General features: G+C 40.6%; 1 long non-coding RNA gene across 1 annotated transcript; it reads right to left on the bottom strand.

Moving 5' to 3' along the window:
• Positions 1–824: 824 nt before the first annotated feature.
• Positions 825–8,002, bottom strand: LOC146372175 (uncharacterized). The gene is made up of 3 exons (XR_014802818.1): positions 7,737–8,002; positions 6,474–6,618; positions 825–6,366 (listed from the first exon to the last, which is right to left on the bottom strand). It is a non-coding gene; the product is annotated as an uncharacterized LOC146372175 (long non-coding RNA).
• Positions 8,003–17,427: the final 9,425 nt, after the last annotated feature.

Raw genomic sequence — 17,427 nt, 5'->3', positions numbered from 1 at the left:
GTATGGAGTGACACATTAGTGTCCAATGTAGTGGTTTATGTGCAAGTATAGCATCAACACTGACACGTATACAAGAAAACAGCCTTTGAATAGCTGCCCATTGTAGTGACCGCTATGTCTGAAAGGGTTAAACAAACAAAAACCATTAAACTCAATTTAACAGTTCAACATCTTAACATATGGTTTGAACAATCCTGGACGAGCCCCCAAACATAGCAAACAGGCTCAAGGTAAATAATATGTTGATATGTAAGAGTCCACACATGAGATCTACTAAGTTAACACAAAAGCAACAATGTTGTGTGCAAGTCAGTATAGAAATCAGAAAGAAGTGGAGGTAAAACAGTTAACTGGGCTATATTTGTGTCACTGTATAGGTCTTTGACTATGCAGAGTGAAACATTAAGTGTATGCAACCAGTGTACATGTGCTTACATGCAAAAAACAATGGTGTTTAACAGGAATGCTTGGAAGCCATGCATGAATAGAAATTAATGGAAGTGACACTACAAAAGACAAATGAGACAAAAACATCATAACAATTGTATGAAAATGATAAAATTGCATTATTGTCCAAGTACTTATGGAACTCACTGCAACTCTGTGGTGAGTTAGATCTCAGAGGATAGATGGGACAAGGGACTACAGCAAGCAAAACCCATTTGAGTGTTTCCCTGGGCACCTAGCTAAGGTTTTAAAGTCAGAGATTTGAAAGTCGGTAAGTTTGATGTTAAACAGAATAAAGCTAAGAGTGTCACGGCTGTGGCAGCAGTTGTGTGGTGTAGTGAAGAAGGACCCAAAATGCAGGCACCTGCTTTGATGCAAGGGAGCTTTATTGTAGAAGGTGAAAATAACAAAAGCAAGGACAGAACGAAACATATAACCCAAACTGGGGAAACGAATGACAAACAAAACCCGAAACCATAACTCACGGAATAACACTCAGGGAAAAACCTATGGAGGTGACACAGGGGATGAAGAGCGGAGAATGGAGAGCAGAGAGACGCGGATATTCACCAAGTTACATAGACGGAGCGACGATGAGCAGAGGCAGACACACAATATAAATACACACATAGTAATCAGGAAATGATACACAGGGAAGGACACAGCTGAAACTAATGGGCATGACGAGACACAGACCTTCAAAGTAAAACAGGAAATTCACAGACTGTTTAACAACACAAACTCAGGGACATGAACAGAGCACAAGGGGAGAGCACATGTAGGAATAGTAAAACACTAAACACAAGAACCAAAACCCTAGGAACAAAGAAGACAAAAATTAACCCGAAACATAAGATGCCACCAATATTAAACACAAAATGCTGCGTCTAACGACCCAGGACCATGACAAAGAGGTGATGGGAATATGAGAAACATATTTAAATATCTCAGGAGACTGCATGTTAAAAAAGTCATATCTAACCATATGGTTTTAGATTGTTATCTTAATTATTCCGACAGATTTGTAGAACAACACTTTTATTCACAAATTCAATTAGTTGTCTTCCACACACATATGTACAAACGCACAGTTTTCCATCTTTATAAGGAACCTCAGTGACACATTGCATTCGCTAACATCTTCCCTTAAGCAGACTTTTGAATTTCTTTCATAAAATTAGAACCAACAAAAATCTCCTTACAATGTATAAACATCCTCAGTCCCGTGGTCTGAAACTTAAACTTGGACCTCACAAAGATAGGCTGACACATACACACTGGCTCAGCTCGGTGTGTATTTGGGTGAGAGCCATGATGCTTGCTGCTGGTTGACATGTTGCATCGCAGCGTGACTTTCTGAAGCAGCAGTGGGTTGCTCAGAGCTGATGACGCCAATCAGGACTATGAATAACACACACATGCACACACAGACACACACAAAGACAGAGGGAAAGGAGTACACCTTGTGCGTCACTCGTATTATAAATGCCACCAGCTTTCCTCCCAAACATTTGTCTTTCCTTTTTTCCAGTTCGGTTAGTGCTGCAAAATCATCATATTTTCCCATTTTGTAAAAAGATTATTATAAAAAAAAAACAAACACACAAAATAAAACTACCAACCGGTTTCATTTTTAACTTTTGAAATGCCATCATCTTTAAGCTTACAGATAACGTCCCAATCATCCCTCAAATTACTGTATGTGGAATAAAACATTTTATGTTCATGTTTTTTTTAATGCTCAAGCCACAGTTTATTAAGTTCATGGTTTATTATTTGTTCTCGAAACCCAACTCTGTGTGTGTGTTTGCTGTTTTCCATTTTCCAAACACTACAAGCAGACAGCAAATAATTTGCCTGCTTCAAACGTCACTCTGTTTTCTCAATCCTTTTATTGGCGTAAGCTCTGAAACCAATTTCAGTAAAATGACAAATATATACCAGAGTGAAGAAGATCATGTAAAAACAACAGCATAAAATCCCCCAAAACAAACCAAAAAAACAATGTCACATATTATTAAATAACAGCGATGAACATTATTTTACATAAAGATCTCATGGTGTAAACGATTGTTGGAATTTTAGAGAAGTTTATTTTCAATAAAACCATTTCTTAGCTACAATAACGCCTTCAGATTTTCTCAGTTATGGAACCGGCAAATATGTGAGCCAAATGTGATCTTACAGTAAGAATGGTCTCTGCACACCTGACATCTGGGCCGTGTAAGTCATCAATGTAGTCAAGGCCAAATATGGCTCACAGAAAACTGCAGGGGTGGGCCACATATGGCCCAAATATTCATTCCAGTGTCAGTGCAATCATTAAAGCAAAACAATTCATTCTTTGATATCCGTGGGCTTCATCTCAAACGGACATATTTTCATTCAACATTGTTGTATTTTGTAGTAATAAACTTTTTGACTTTGCTGTCTGTTGACAATAAATCCAAAATGTAAATCACATGATCCAATTTTTCTGTCCTCGCTAAAGAGACACACAGGAAAAACTCACGGGACTTGTAGGAGACTCAAATGTACAACAAGAGGAAGAAAAAAATGACTGAAAAACAATTCACACACAAACAAGGAGCCAGGAAGAAAATGAAGGAAAAACAGGGCTGCACAACAAGGGAGCATAATTAAAGACCAAGGGGAACACAGGAGTACAAACACTGTGGACTGATTGGGGATAAGACACCAGTGCACACAGGAGAAGATAATCAGACAGGGAGGAAGCAAAAAGTAAAAGAAGAAGTATGAGAAAACCAGCAATCAGAAAAGACACCAGAAAACTGAACATGATGCAGAGAAAAGGGAAAACTTAGAAATGAAAAAAAAAAACTGAACAATATCCCAAAAATCCAACACACACACACACACACACACACACACACACACACACACACACACACACACACACACACACACACACAGAATCGGGTCTTGGCAGAGTTATCACTCCTGTCACAGTCTCTCTGGGAGCCTTGGCTCTCGGTATAACACCGGACAGTTTCAAGGTAAAAACGTGCAGGTAAGTGTGTAGATGCAGGATGTTCCCGTACGTGTGTTGTTTTGTGCTCCATACTTGTGTGCGTGTGAATTTATTGGCTTTGTTCCTTCATAATATTGATGAGTGCAATAACTCTTCTGCAGGGCACACACACACAAACACACAAACACACAGAGGAGAACTATCAATTCAGCTGATGTCTCTAAGAAGGAAGAGGGTTTGTTGAATCATAAACAGGCTATTTTTATCATTTATGCGTACATGTGTAATTGAAATTGATGCCGTCTTTCCCCTGAATCTTCGATAATAAATTTTTCAGATCTACCGCCCCACACACACAGACACACATACATGCACACACACAAACAGCTGTATTACAGCAGTTGAGGCTCTACCCACAAGTCAGCTGGAGCTGACACAGCCTGCAGTGTGGGTAATGTCACCTAGGTGAAGGTGCAGTCTGCACATGCTCTGCCTGTCTGGCACAGAGGAGGATCAGAGGGCTGTAGTTATAGTCGGGATAATAAATCACAGACATACATCCACTCTGGAAAACACATTCGGCTGAATTAAATATTCAGTTTTTGCTTTAAATTCCCTTTTCCTTATTGCACAATGCGTGACAGCAACTTATTTAAAGCCTAAAATGTAATCACAATTGATGATGCCGTTCTTACAGTAGCCATGACTGTAAGTTGCAAATAACTCTTACTTTATCAAGAATTGATAGATTAGTCCTACCTAAGGTTGACCAGCGGTAAACACATTTGTGCTACAGATGCAATTAGACATTTAATAAAGTTTGTCTATTAGGGCCAGGAGCTCTGTTAAAATGAAAAAGAAGAGTGTTTATAGAAAATGAGGCAGTGATTTAGCTGGGAGACAGTTGGGAGACCAAAACAATCCAATTTTGCAGGGGCTAATTTTACATCAGAAAGAGGAAGTTGACTGACAAGCAGCCCTGAAGAATGTTTCACTTGTAATTTGTTTGAGGAACTTGTTTGCTCACGATATGCTCGGTAAACGTCTGAAAATCAGAGTGGTGCTCCCGGTGTTTTCTTAATCTCTCAAGCTGAAAACAGGACAGCGGGCAAGATCGAAGACCCCCTTTCAAGAATCTGTTCTTATTTTTTTCCACTCAACTTTTCTATCATCTTTTCTGTCCAAATATGTGGTGGACCTGAGAGGTCAAACTCAATGCAACTTAAGCAAACAAAAAAATGATGCAAAAGTAGAACCCGCCCTCAAATCTGTCCTGAGACGTCTCAGGGTCACCGCACAATAAAGTGGAGTGAAGCCTGTGTGAAAGTAAGTCCAGTCTCTCCTCATTCCCAGAGTGCTAATCACTGCCACTTTATGAAAGCTGGGGTGTTTGTGAGATCCTGTACATGCAAGGTGTACTAACTGTTGGTGTCTTATTTAAACTGGCTAACCATGAATGTAGTTTTTTACATACAGAGTTATGAGAAAGTGCATCTTTAAACCCCAAATCATTTTTTTACTAAATATATCCAAGTAGTTTTCATATGTAAATGTAACAAATCAGCAAGTGACACAATAACACTGCAACCTTATATATTATGTTTACATAAATACAAGCTACTTTATGAAAAGAGACATTTATAAGACTATGCAGTAACAAAATGGAGTGATATCTCTGTATTTTCACTGCTGATGAAGAAACAAAAAGCACAGGCAAAAATAGGAACGTCTGTTATATGATGATTAGATCAGAAGCCATATGCTACTTACAGCTTTAAATAAAGCAGGACCTTTGAGAGGATGAAGGGTGCATTTGGAAGAGACTTGGGACTGGAACCATCTACATCGGCTGTGAAGAACAGCCTGGATGTCTAAAAGCTGCCAACATGGGCACTTGGAGGACACCCAGATGGAGAGGATCCCAAGAGACTCTCTGGATCAGAAAACAGACTTCGTCATTTGTCCCGTAAACAAAAAACTCAGATCCAGGTAATGTGTGTGATTGTTGTGCAGAGATATTTTGGTTCAATCACTTCAATGACTTGTAGTTTTCACAGATCGAGAGGTTTAAACCATTTCACGTGAAATCAACAAAACAATTTAAACTCACAAAGAATAAAGAAAAACAAGGTTAAAAAAATCTGAACATAAAGGGTGGAAAAACTCTAGAAATGGACGTCAATAGAAAATCACAATCACAATGAAACTGTTAATATATTTGTGAAAGTTCAAAATTCAGTGGCTGTAAAGAAAGCCGTTTATTTTAAATCCTATAAATAAACTGTTATCCTTATATTTTATTCCTGAGTGCCGAAACCTTTTTAGTGGCACCAAAAAAAGCTGAATTTCAACATCTGACATTTACAGTTTGGCTGCAAAGTAGTGCTAAATTTACAAGCTGCACTTTCAGCCAGTTTCACTCTGACTTTCTTTCTTCTTTCTTTTTCTTTTTCTATTTTAAAATGTTCATTTCTACAGGTCGTCACATTCAGTGCATCGGTGAGCCAAGTTGTCAAAATGATTTCACAGTATTAATTAACTTAATTATTTTATTCATTTTTTCACTTTGCCTGCTAAATATGAATTGAGGAGCTGAAGACATGCTACTTTTTACCTAATCATGTTGTAGTATCGTTACAACAGTCAAGTTATTACATTGCTTAAGTTTTTAGATTCCACTAACTGAAACCGACAACACAGACAGCTGGACCTTTATCTGGAATTTCACTTTGACTTTTTTGTGGTAACTACAAAAATCCATAAAAGCAAACATTCAAGCATTCCTGCACCATCTGCACAAACCTACACAAACCCCCGATGATGAAGACTAATGAGACGTGCAGGTCTGCTGGTACCGTCTGTCAACCCTCCATCTTCAGGTCTCCCTCTCTGCCTTGGTTGACTTCAGCTCCTGATCCGTCCTGTTGCTGATGGAGATAAGATTTGTTTTTTAAAATCTGTTTTGTGTATTTTCATTAATGTTTCAGATTAGACTAGAACACCTCACAGGTGAGATATTTCAGGTACATCTTACTGAGAGGAGGCCCAGGGGCAGACTCAGGGCATGCTGAGAAATTATGCCTCTCAGCTGGCCTGAGAAAACCTCGGTGTCCCTCGGGTTGAGCTGCAGGAGTTGATCTAGGTGCAGGAGGTCCGGGCATCTCTCCTTAGACTGTGATCTAAACCCAGATAAGCAACAATAAATGGATGGATGGATGCTACTCAAGCTTAATGCTCTAAATTCTGGTATATATTTGTGGTTTTATGGTGGCCAAAATTGAAATAAAATTGAAAAAAACAACAACAAAAAACAACCCAGACAAACAAGAAAAGTAAAGCTAAAGTAGTTTTTGTTTGACTAGATTTCCACGTTGATTAGCAATCTCGTCTTCCACGAAGAGCACCAAATGTAGAGCGTAGGTTAACTGTTAAGAATATATAAGCTGGACCCTGAGGTTTATTATAAACTGAGTTGCAGAGTTGCTTTCTACGAGGGGGATTTGCACAGTAGCTGGTGAGGCACATGGCTCTGATGGTTGGGCTTTGGAGGGTTTAACAAGGTTGTGGGCACACTGATGAGGAGATGACTGCATGAAATGTTGCATGAGCTGGTGGAGAACGGAGAGAAGAGTTGTGGTTTAAACGCTCCAAGCTTAGTGTGAAGATGAGCTTCAAGTGTGCCAGGTGATTTAGCATGATCTGCTATGCCCAGTGTAAACACCTACACCTGAGAGAGGGCTAAACAAACAGGAGACATGAGGAAGGAGAAAACAGAGGGAAACGAAGAGAAGAGGAAAAGAGGAAAGCGTTTTATTTCAAAGGCAATAATATGTCCGCATTTTTGCTCTTATTTATTTTCCTGGCAAAATACTGAATTTCCTTTGCATTTATTTCGATTTTTTTTACACCGTTTTACTTTTCAAGTGCAGCGCTGAGCATCAGTTTGTCATCTACTGCAACCTTATTTTGAGAATGGCCTGCAGTAATGTGGTATTGCCCTTCACGCTCGAGTGTGCAGTAACTATATCTTGCAGAATAGTTCAAAGCTGACAAGGTCCTTCGGTCAGCAAATTAAACCACATGCATAACCGCTGTTTAACCAAAGCGCTTTGGTCTCGTAAAAAGCAGTTTTTAATCAAAGAGACGCAGATAAGTAACAGGCATAATGTCCACAGAGGGGGTCGCTCTGCGGCTCTGCTCCGGCCTCTAACTTGCACCACAAACGAGAAGATGGTTCCAGTAAACAGCCAACAAACAACTTATCTGCATCCATATCTGGCACTGGTTAGATACTCACCCACAAATGGAACAGATTCACCGATTACAGATACGCTGATTCACTAACGGCACCTGTTTTTTATGTAATTCAACTCAGAGCTGGGAGGGAAAAACAAGACAGTCAGCAGTTTTTCAGGCAGGCAGATGCCAGCTGCTACCTGGAAGTCCTTGGCTCGGTTTGAAAGTGAACAAGATTTGGTCCTTTTGATGGAATAATGTTACTCTCTCTCTCTCCCCCCCTTTTTTTCATTAAATAAATCCCAGTATCCCTGTGACTCAGGGTGTTTTATGAGGTCTAGGTTTCTTGATTGACTTCCAGGAAACAGAAGAAAAACAACATTTGTCATTTCTTCCAAATGGCTAAATGTGTGCATGCAGTACCTCAGTGAGCCAAAAGGGGTCAGTGTGTAACTGTGGTTCTGCAAGCAACTCTTAATTTCCCTCCTTTCTTTCTCTTCTTGTCGCTTGTTTTTCTGTCCTGTTTTTGTTTTGTTTTATCTTTTTTCTTTTCTCTGCTTGCTTTCTCAGATATGAAAATGTTCCATCCTTCCTATCTCATATCGTCTCTCCTCTTTTCCGCCTCTTCCTCTTTATAGGAAATTTACTCCTCTGCCCCCTCATCTAAATCTTCCTTTGGCCCCCTCATGCGTTTCTCTCTCTTCTTCTTTTGTTTTTTTTATCCATCTCAAACTCTCCCATCTGTTTAAATGTCTAGTTTTTCCCATCATCTTCTGGCATAGTTATCATTTCCTTCCCTCCCTTTTACTGCTTGTTCAGAATAACACTCTCCTCTCCCCTCTCGATCATCCTTTTGCAAATTTCCCAACTCCTTTAGTGTCGACTCCCCTCCCTTTTATAACTTCAGTTATTAAAGTTTCAGTTGTATCATTTCTGCACATTTTATCTCTCACGTGTCCTTTCTGTCCTCTGGTCCCTAATTTTGTTTTCTTGTTGAAAGAGGGAGGATTTTCCACACCTTTCCTATCCTCCTTCTTCTCTCTGTGCCATTCTCCTCTTTTGTGTCTCCTTATGTATGTCTCCTCTACAATTTTGTCCTCTCTCCCGTCTCTGTTTCTCTCACCACATTAAAATCTTCCATTAACCTTTGTCTCGCTTCCCTTCTTCTTGCTATTTCTCCTTCTACTTCAGCTCGTCTAATCTTCTCATCTCTATATATTTTATCTTTTTTTAATTGCTTTTGGAGATTATGGGATAAAGCTTTTTGTTGGGTTGCCCATTTTATCTCATCATTTTTCTCCTCTCATCTGACCACGTTTGCTATTTCCTTGTTCTTCTATTTTTTTTTAAACAAATGTTTTTGTTTATAAGAGCAGTTGCCCTAATAAGTAAATTTGCATCTGTTTTTGTCCTCCTATCCACTCTCTCGTCTCCCTTGTCCAGTTTATTTAGGAAGCACAGCGAGGCTCCTCTCCCGTATTTCTCTGGGTTAATTTCACCTCCTCTTCTCTCCACTTAAAAGACAAAGGAATTAATTTTAGAATTCTTCATGCTGGCATCTCCCTTAGAGAAAAAAAGAGCTATCACTTCTTTCCATTTGGACACACACACACACACGCACACACACACACACACACACACACACACACACACACACACACACACACACACACACACACATATATAGTTGGGAAGGATTTTTTGCTAATTCCCTCTCTTTTTCCTGGCAGCTAAATATGGAAAGTTGTTTATTCCAATGAACAGATGCCTCTATGACACACAAACACACACACAGACCATCAAAGACACACATACACATATGCACACAGACCTGTAAAGTAGACATATCACATTCAAACACAGAGACCACCCGTGGCTCCGGGTGTGTGTGTGTGTGCGCGCGTATGTGAGACACACGCTGAGATGTGTGTTTCCCACTAAACGAGGCAGTGATCAGCTGAAACATCACACTTTGCTGTTTGATGTGATGCTTCCTCCTCCCGCAGGGAATAAAACTCCAAATATTCTCATTCCTTCTTCTCCTGCGCAGGAGGAAAAATGTGATCTGAGCAGATTTTTTAGGCGGGTATGTTGGATCGCTCAGGCGAGGACAGGCTAAAACCACACTCGGGCCAGATTTACCCTTTGTCAAGTCTCGCCTCTCCTCCATGCTCCTTGGTTACGGTTGCTCGGTAGAACAAACAATAACCAAAGAGAGTCTGTTTCCATTGAAAACACCTGTTGATTTAATTGACCCGTATTTCTATTCAGCCTCATTCAGCCAGTGTGGTTTCTACCAGAGTAGCAGACGATGCAATGACTGTTCATTATGAATAGCCATAAAACCCAATAAAATTCATTATCAGCGCTGCTGAGCCTGCAAGGGTTATCTCCAAGTCTTTGCATAGTCCAAAAACATGCGCATTGGATGAACTGGTGATTGTAAATTGGGTGAGGTGTCAATGTATGTTTGTCTCCATGTGTTTGACCTGCAGCTTGGTGACCTTTTGCCCTATGACAGCTGATGGATGGATGAATGGATGGATGGATAGATAGATAACATATGTCTATGTTAAAATATCCAATTTAATGACATTAAAAAGCATGTCTGCAGTTTGTGACTCTATGGATAATTTCCATCAATTTGACTCTGATGCTTGATGGCAGCTGTTGTCAATCACTGTCCACCAATTAGAGTCACTGAACTTTACTTTTTCAACTGTGTTTGTATGGTTGGTGCCTCTCAGAGGATTTTTAATGAATTACCTGACCAGTAATACCTACTAGTATGTCTTGATGTGTGTTACAGACAATCCAAGAAGTTTGTGCTTTTGTTTAGGTGAGTGAAATTATTTTATTAATCTTTTACTCAGCAGTAATTCGCAGGTACATTACAGCCACATCTGTATCTGAAGCCACAAAACATCGTAATATAAACTTGTTTAGAAATTATTACCTCAGGATGGACATGGTTGCAAAATAACCACTTTTTACACATATTTATATTGTATTTATAATTATGATAATAACTCTTTGGGTCAAACATAACACATGTTCATCAAAATGCCACACAGCAATCACAACAGTTGTCGGCACCTTCACACTCTTTATTCACCGTCAGCTTGGCCTTGTGTGGCTGCAGCTTCAGTGCCACTTCTCAGTCACTTGTCAGTAAAGACAAATTAAACTTCCAATTCCATTTCCTCTCAGCACAAACACATTACAAAAATGAAAATGCCCGTCCCTCAGAGACTCTTGACATATTACATCAGCGATGGCGAAGGCCAACCCGAGGATAAAGTCTGCTTAAAAGCTCAAACACCCAGAAGTACGACCTGTTAAAACTCAGAGATGAATTCATAAATCATTCACGTTGTGATTGGTATTATGCAGGAATAAACAGTGTAAATGGGAGTAATAGGAGATGTACGAGTTAGTAATCTGCTGACTTTATACTCAACAAAATCAAAATCGACCCTCACATGATGAAGTGTCAGTGTGATTTATTTAAATTGGAATTACTTGATAATCTCTCAGAGCCTGACGGTGAAAAAGCCAGGGAATGAAAAGGGGTATTATCACTATTTAAACTTTATAAGGGCAGGTTTTCACATGTGAAGTTGACCTGTAAGATCATATTAAGGTCTAAAACTATTTCCACAACCTTGGGAGCTGGATCATGTGGAGTTGTTTGTACTTAACAGGGACCATGAATGGTCCATAGTGATTTTTTCTAATGGTGATAAATAAGAGGGAGGATATGGGATGGTCAAAGAAAAGTTTTAACTGTGGGAAAAAATCTGTGTCCACTTCTTTGTGCATATAGAAATAGGAATGTATTTACAATGCAGGAGAGGACACTAAAGGTTCATTCCAGGACACGTCACTCTGTTAACCCGAATTATTGTTACTAGTGTGACCTTATGGGTCATGCTAACTTTGTACATCTTGATGCATTCTCAGTCATCCAGGAAAGTAAATCTCCAAAAGTTGATTCTGTTCATCTGGACATAGCGTTTTTGTGGGAGAAACGTTTCGTCACTCATCCAAGTGAATTCTTCAGTCTCAGCTGACTGCAGGTTTCCCCAATCTTATAAACAGTACATTTGCATAATGACTGAAACCAGCCCACTGAAGGAACAATGGGCTGTGAGGTCAGTTCCTTAATCATAATTATGCAAATTCTCAAGACCATTGATCAAAGACCACTGATCAATGGCCATGAGTACCATTCACAGAGAATTGGGGAATGGCTGCAATCACAGCATTGTAAGATGGCGAAAGATGTACCCTTAGGCCCGCTGGTGGGCAGCTCTGAACACCACATCCAGAACATCCTGGATTTTGTTGAGAAGGTGAGAGATGTCATTATGGAGACAGATGAAACCATGGTCTCGTACGACGTTACATCTCTCTTCACTTGCATCCCGGTCACGGAAGCATTGGAGGTAGTCCGTAAGAGATTACAGGATGACACCAACCTCAGCAACAGGACCACTTTTAGCATTGACCAAGTGTGTTTGCTTTTGGAACTGTGTCTTCATTCCACCTACTTCACATACAAGGGTCAGTTCTACAGGCAGAAACATGGGTGTGCCATGGGCTCCCCAGTTTCACCCATCGTGGCCAATTTGTACATGGAAGAAGTGGAAAAGAGGGCCTTGCTATCCTACCCTGGAACACCACCAAGCCATTGGTTCAGATATGTCGATGACACCTGGGTGAAAATCAAATCTGAGGACGTACCACATTTCATGGATCACATTAACTCGCTGAACCGACACATCAAATTCACCAGGGAGGATATGAAAAGTGGCAGGTTAGCCTTCTTAGACTGTGAGATTTCCATCAGTAATGGGGGACATCTAAAAGCTGACGTGTACCATAAACCTACACATACGGATCAGTATCTAAGGTCTGACTCTCATCATCCACTGGAGCACAAACTGGGTGTCATCAGGACGCTACAACACAGAGCGAACACCATCCCCACAGACACAGCGGCCAGGGAGGCTGAAGAACAGCACATCAAGAAGGCCCTGAGTAAATGTGGTTATCCCAGCTGGACTTTTGTCAAAGCGGGAAAGGCACCTAAAGAAAGCTCCAGCTGATCCAGGAGAGAAGGACGACCGCTGCCCAAGCAAAAACCTGTAGTGATCCCGTACGTGTCAGGAGTATCTGAGCAGTTGAGACGCATTTTTTCTAAACCCCGGGTCTCTGTGGCTTTTAAACCCCAGAACACGCTGCGCCAAAAATTGGTCCACCCCAAGGATCAGGTCCCCCGACACAAACAGAGTAACATAGTGTACGCTGTTAAGTGCCAGGAGGATTGCCAGGATTTATACATCGGGGAAACCAAACAACCTCTGGCGAAGCGGATGGCACAACACAGAAGAGCTACCTCGTCAGGCCAGGACTCTGCAGTCTATTTACACCTACAGGCCAGTGGACACTCTTTCAATGATGAGGATGTACACATCCTGGACAGGGAGGAATGCTGGTTTGAGCGCGGAGTCAAGGAGGCCATTTACGTGAAAAGGGAAAGACCATCTCTGAATCGAGGAGGGGGCCTAAGGGTACATCTTTCGCCATCTTACAATGCTGTGATTGCAGCCATTCCCCAACTCTCTGTGAATGGTACTCATGGCCATTGATAAGTGGTCTTTGATCAGTGGGTTTTGGTCAGTGGTTGTTGATCAATGGTCATGAGAATTTGCATAATTATGATTAAGGAACTGACCTCACAGCCCATTGTTCCTTCAGTGGGCTGGTTTCAGTCATTATGCAAATGTACTGTTTATAAGATTGGGGAAACCTGCAGTCAGCTGAGACGGAAGAAGTCACTTGGATGAGTGACGAAATGTTTCTCCCACAAAATGCTACGTCCAGATGAACAGAATCAACTTTTGGAGACTAACTTTGTACACTTTAACGGTTTTGTTGAGCTTCGGGGGAAAGTCACACAAAGTCACTGGTTTATCTGCACGATAGCACAAGATCTCTACACTCAGGTAGGTGATACAAAGATTATACACAGCTGTGGCACAAAAATGGGCGGGAAACAGAATAGAGGCAGGAAGTAGAATAACTTGGTTATGTCAAAAGTGATTTCCAAATTAAACATGAAGTGACAAAACTGAAACCAAGCATACCTTACATAATAAAAGATACTTTATATCATTTTGTGTTAGTTTAAACTTAGCTTTTTTCAGCTTAGGTACAAAGCTGAAAAAAGCTTCCTAGAGTTACAGGTTCATGATTCCCTATAAACAAACACTTGGTGATGGTGGGGAGGAACAACTTTTTTTCTCAGGTCTCAGATGAGGGCACTCATTTCCTGCATCTGGTTTAGGGGGTGAGAAGAAAGTCAAGGTGGAAAACAAGAGTACTGAGTGACCATTAAAAACAAACAGGACAAAATGCGACTACAGGAAAGGGGAAGGTAATGGTGAGGGGAGAAGAAATTCTTAGTGCATCATGGAAAGTCCCCCAGCAGCCTGAGCCTACAGAGGCATAAGTAAATGATGATTCAGGGTCACCTGATTCAGTCTTATCTATGAGATAAGGATGATTCAGGGTCACCTGATTCAGTCTTATCTATGAGATTTATGAAAAAGGAAAGTTTGAAGGCTAACTGGGTTTGGGTTTTGAGATTTGCCGTGTTATGGCGTTAACGTCATTTCAACGAGATTAACGCTGACAGCACTAGTGAGAACACAACAAATATGACTGCACATTTATTCCGACATCATCCTAGTGCAAAGACAAGTGGAAGCAGACAAAAACAAGCACGCATGCTACAAACTTTACCCGAGTCATTTAGACAGCCGTTAGCACATGATTCTCCTTATGGGGACCTGATATGTTTAATATGCTGCTGAGAATATAGCCCAGAAGAAGCGTATAGTATAGCTTTTATTTTGGAAAGAGCCATTTCTCTGTAAACTCTCTTTTCCAAAGATGAGTGATTTCTCGATCAGATAGATTTATTTTTTTATTACTTTGCTGTTTCAGCAACATTAAATTTAAAAACTGTACTTTTGAGTTAAAATATATATTTATAATTTTAATAAATGACAAATTAAAAAGGCATGAACATTTTTTTTCTGTATCGAAAAAATATCAAACCGTGACACCAAAGTATCGAACCGATCCCAACCGTGAATTTTGTGTATCGTTGCACCCCTAATGGTTATCTGGGCCACAAATTCATGCTTCAAGCACTGGTCATTGTTTACAGTCAGATTATAAGTATATTTTTAAAAGATACAAAAAGAGGAATAACTGATAATAGGTGATGGGCTGCAAACAGAAACCAGAAGGCTTCCGGCAACCTAATTACTCACGTAGTTTTGTTAGATGCTGAACAATTACAATAATCACCGCCTGGGGACTTTAAAATGACTGTAAGATGCCCAACTCAAACAACAGTTAAATATGGCTGGGCTGTGAAAACGGCGTTGATAAAAATAGCCACATATTCAGTTTTAAATACTATATGTGTTGCTTTATCCGTAAGCTGACATTTTCAGCATGAGCCAGAGAAATCTCCTAAAATTTGGCAGCGGGAGAAAACCCTACTTTATCTTTAGAGTTAATTACAGCTAGGAAAAATGCTGCAGCTAAACGTGGTATTCCCTTTCACAGACACACACACGCGGGCGTCCCACCACAGGCTGTCTGCTGCTAACCATTAAGGCATGTAAACAAGGCGATTTGGGTGACATACAACCAGAAATGAGAGCTTTCCCAGGGTGCGCTCACAGATCTATCCTGTGTTCGTTGGCTTGCGGCTCTGACAGAGCGGCGTCGATAGCGTGACTTTGCAAAATAACTCCCAGTTGGGAAATGACATGCTCAGCAACTTGTTTGGTGTAATTGGCTCTTAAGTACTTTCTGACAAATCATAATAGTCCGTGTTTGTGACAAGAAATGTGACTGCAGAGCCAGCAGAGGAGATATTTTTAAGATCGGGTGATCCCCTGAGCAGGAAAATGTTGGTTTTTCATTTTTATTTTTATTTTCTTCCTTGCTGCCAACAACAAGGAAGAAAAAAATGTGAAACTGCAGCTTTGCTTTCATTATTTTAGATACACTGAATCATGACTGCACTTTGTTTAATGTTAACATGTTTCTCCACAAACATGACTGCAACTTTGGAGACGGGCGACCACCGTTTGGCCAGCCTTCAGCTGTCACAAGTGACTCTCTGAACTGGTGCCGGTTATCAGAGACAACATTACTTCTAGGCAGGATTCAGACTTAGAGGTATTCAGAAATAATCCCATAGATGGTAGCTTAGCACCAATGGCTCATCACCCAAGCACATTCACCAAATCTTGAACTTGGAGTTCTGCGTACTGAGCAGAATTCCTATTGCAACAGCAGATCATCAGCAGGGTAAAACTAACCTCTCTTATGGAGGTCTAAATCCAGCTCACTTCCTGTGAGAGGAAGAGCGACAGAGAAGCAGCGCTGCTATGACTGCTTGTTCGCCACAAGTCAGTTATTCCTCTGGTTTTATCTCCTGCCTAAAACACCAAAAGCCAGAAAAGTCATGGGACCTCACTTTTGGGTGTTGGTTAGCACTTTTGTTGTATTTAGTCCTCTTCTAGACAAAATAATGACAGCACTTTGTGTCAGGGTTGAGCCAACTAATTGGAGTGATGTTGCATGCGGCACCACAGTCAGTCTGGAATTTTATAATATTGTTGTCCATGAGCATGCTTGCAAAGAGCTGAGAATCATTCACTCTTTTAGTGTCCACTTCATTTACATTCTCTGTCACTACTTTGATACACAGAGAGTTTTTTTCTCATTCTGCCTCCTTGTGTACAAGTTTCTTTTTCCTGTGTTCTGAGCATGCTTTACATTTAGCTGTGAAGTGATTGTTTCTGCCACATTTTTTGCATTTCTCACCATACACTGGACATCTGAGTTTGGTTTTTTCATGTGATTTCCCACAGTACCTGCAGTCCACTGTGCTGCTTTGTCTCTGGCTAGCTGTTCCTTGGACAGCAATGAACCTGTCCTGAGATGGCTTTGTGGATCTCCTGAGAGAACTGCCCTGCAAAGCTGTATGCATGTGTCAAGTATCAAGCTTTTCTCCCGCAGTAGTCTCTCCGTCATGTTGGCATTATTAATCCCACATGCAAGCCAGTCACGAATGAGTGAGTCTCTCATGTCCAGAAATTGCAAAATTTGTCAGCAACAGCTCAGTGACATAGGTGTTGATAGGTGTCAATCAACCGATTAAAACAGATTATTATTGATTTTTAAAATCTTTTTTGAGTTTCATGTGTACCTATTTTCAGTGATATCAATAGTGGGAAATTAACAAGGCATATAATTCTGTCTTTTTGCCATGTTTTTCAAATAACCTGTATTTGACAACAGCATCATGAAACTAGTTTTGGTGTGGCGTCTTGACCGTCTCCAGTTAGTCCAGAATGCTGCTGCAAAGCTTTTAACTAAGACACGGAAAAGAGCGCACATTACACCAGTGTTACGTTCTGTCACTGGCTTCCAGTACACTTCAGAATTCATTTTAAAATCTTGGTACTGACTTTTAAAGCTTTGAATTGTGATGCCCCTGCCTACATTTCTGATCTTTTAGAACTCCACGCTCCCTCTCGCAGCCTGAAATCATCTAATCAAAGGCTGTTGGTAGTCCCACGAACTCGTTTTAAGACCAGAGGAGATAGATCTTTTAGAGCGGTGGAATGCTCACCCTCCATCATCTTTTAAAAAGC

Source organism: Perissodus microlepis, chromosome 15, assembly GCF_051167445.1.
Source record: "Perissodus microlepis isolate ML-2025 ecotype Zambia chromosome 15, ASM5116744v1, whole genome shotgun sequence".
In the NCBI taxonomy this organism is placed as follows: Eukaryota; Metazoa; Chordata; class Actinopteri; order Cichliformes; family Cichlidae; genus Perissodus; species Perissodus microlepis.
The sequence above is the reverse complement of the archived record's forward strand: the minus strand, read 5'-3'. Positions and strand labels throughout refer to the sequence as shown.